Source organism: Neopelma chrysocephalum, unplaced genomic scaffold (assembly GCF_003984885.1).
Source record: "Neopelma chrysocephalum unplaced genomic scaffold, ASM398488v2 Primary Assembly neopelma1_78809, whole genome shotgun sequence".
In the NCBI taxonomy this organism is placed as follows: Eukaryota; Metazoa; Chordata; class Aves; order Passeriformes; family Pipridae; genus Neopelma; species Neopelma chrysocephalum.
In genome coordinates, this window is record NW_020910455.1 from 3,701 (window position 1) to 6,415 (window position 2,715).

General features: G+C 55.0%; 1 pseudogene; it reads left to right on the plus strand.

The window, feature by feature from the left end:
* Positions 1 to 264: 264 nt before the first annotated feature.
* On the plus strand, positions 265 to 907 carry LOC113979394 (annotated as a pseudogene).
* The last annotated feature ends 1,808 nt before the right edge of the window (positions 908 to 2,715 follow it).

Sequence of the window (2,715 nt, forward strand, 5' to 3'; positions counted from 1 at the left end):
CTGTCCTTCTTGCTTCCTGCCCCAGGCCCCGAGCTGAGGACGGAGAGCCCGGAGGACAAATCCCCCTGTGAGACCCTGGTGGGAGAGGCTGTTTTGAAGGGCTCCACGGCGCAGGAAGGCAGCGGGGAGGAAAAGGGCTGGAGATCCCCCTGCAGGAGGGGCTCCAAAGCCAGCCCAGGGTGCTCTGAGGAGGAAAGACCCAGCCTGTGCTGGGAAGGCGGCCGGAGCTTGAGGCGGAGCTGTGAGCTGGTGGTCCCTGAGCAGCCTCCCAGCAGGGAGAAGCCCTTTAGGTGCTTGCAATGTGGGAAGAGCTTCAGCCAGAGCACCAAACTCCTCACCCACCAGCACATCCACACTGGGGAACGTCCCTACACATGTGGGGAATGTGGGAAGAGCTTTAGCCAGAGCTCCAACCTCCGCACACACCAGCGCATCCACACTGGGGAACGGCCCTATTCGTGTGGGGAATGTGGAAAGAGCTTCAGTCGCAGCTCCAACCTCCACAAACACCAGCGCATCCACACTGGGGAACTGCCCTACATGTGTGGGGAATGTGGGAAGAGCTTCAGCCAGAGCTCCAGCGTCCACATCCACCAGCTCATCCACACCGGGGAACGGCCCTACAAGTGCTTGGAATGTGGGAAGAGGTTTAAGACCAGCTCACATCTCCTCCTGCACCAGCGGACGCACACGGATGAGAGGCCCTTCCGCTGCACCGACTGCGGGAAGGGCTTCAAGCAGAACTCCACCCTTGTCACCCACCGGCGCATCCACACCGGGGAGAGGCCCTACAAGTGTGGGGAGTGTGGGAAGAACTTTGCTGACAGGTCTACCTTCAACAAACACCAACGGACCCACTGGTAAGAGAAGCCCTACAAGTGCCCTGACTGCGGGAAGAGCTTCGGCCGCTGCTTCCACCCCGAATGAAGCCCCTGATGGTGAGGCAACCCCTGGAGTCCAGTGACTGTCAGTCCATCCCTTTCAACCAGAAAGGGCCAGTCCCCTTTCCCTGGGGCAGCTTCTTCCAACAGAACCCTTCTTGGGGGGTGTGTGGAGATTCCTGCCTTGGCTGGGGACCCTCCCAAGGTCACTGCTGGAGGTTGAGAGCAGAGATCTCCTCACGAGTGTTGGTCTGTGGGAGTTCCATCCATCTCTAATTAAGAATTATTGCTTTTGTGTCAGCTTGAGTAGAATTGCTTCAAGAATTGCTTTAGTGTAGAGCACTGTCCTATCTTATCCTGTACTCCTGGTAGTTTTAGTGTTTCTGTTGTGCAGTAAATAATTCTGATGAAGATCTTTTGTGTGATCATTTGTAACCCTAAATAAATTCATTTCTATCAATAGATCTGATTTGCCATCATTAAAACCTGGGGGACCAAAGTGTTTCAGTCACACCTCTGTAACTCCTCTAAACTGAAAGCGTTGGCATGATCCAAGGCTGAGATTGGATCCAGCAGCTCCCAGTAAGTTACTCCCCACAGTAAGTTGGGAGCTCAGGGCTCCGCCGCCCCTCTTTTCCAACCTCCTGGTGTCCAAAGACCCCCATGGGACCATCGAACCCACCAGACCACCCTCCCTTTTCCACCCTTCTCCCTGTTCCTCCCACTTTCCCATTGTCCCATCAATCCCCACTTTCCCCCGCGAAGAGTTTTGGGGTCCCAACCCCCACTTTTTGCCCCCTCTCCTGTGGGTGCTGAAGGAGAAAATGAGGCTGCACACAGAGATTTCCATTGTGGGACTTGTCCGCCCATCCTTCGGCGTCCCCCTTTCATTGGGGTTCCTTTGGAAACAGCGCCTGGGCTTTGTCTTTTAGTCCACCAGAATTCCCAGCATGGCCCCAAAGCAGTGCCCTGATCCCACACATTCCCCTCCCCTCATGTGCTGGCTGTGTTCAGCCACCAGAGAAAAACACAGGCTCCCATGCAGAGCGTTCCAAGTGGTTTCCACTTTGGCAAACAGCACTCTCTGGATGGAAAACACCAGTCAAGGCCAAAACACTCCTTTTGCATCCTGATTAACTGAGAGCAGCAGCTCCTGCCTTAACTTGTTCCCACAAAAATTCTCAGGGTTCCTTTGGTTCCAGGAGGCCCCACATGTCACAATGCCCCTTGATCCCATGAGCTTCCACAGTGTCCAAAGTTTCCTTTAGTTCCATGAGGCCCTGCAGTCCCAAAATGCCCTTTGGATTCTCGGAGATTTCCCATTGTCCCAGGGTCCCTTATGCTTCAGAAGGAGCTGCAGTGGGACAGTGGCCCCTTGGTTCCATGAGCTCTGCAGTGTTCCAGGAATCCTTGGGTTCCAGGAGAGCCTGCAGTTTCACAAGGACCACTTGAATGCAGGAGGTTCTGCAGGGTCCCAATGGCCCCTGGATTCTGGGAGGTTCAGAAATATCTCTGGGCTCCCTTGGTTCCAGGAGGACACACATGTCAGCAGGAACCCTTGGTTCCAGGAGGTTTGACAGTGTCCCAGAATTCCTTTGATTTCACGAGGCCCTGGATTGTCCCAATGGACTCCTGATTCCATCAGCCCCCTCAATGTCACAATGGTCCCTTGGTTCCATGAGTTTCTGCAGCGCCCCAGGGTTCCTTTTGTTCCATGGGGACCTGCAGTGTCACAATGGGCCCTGAATTCCAGGAGTTTTCCCAGGGTGACAGTGCTGCCTTGATTCCATGAGATTGCCCAGTGTCCCAGGCTCCTTTGGCTCCAGAAGGCCCT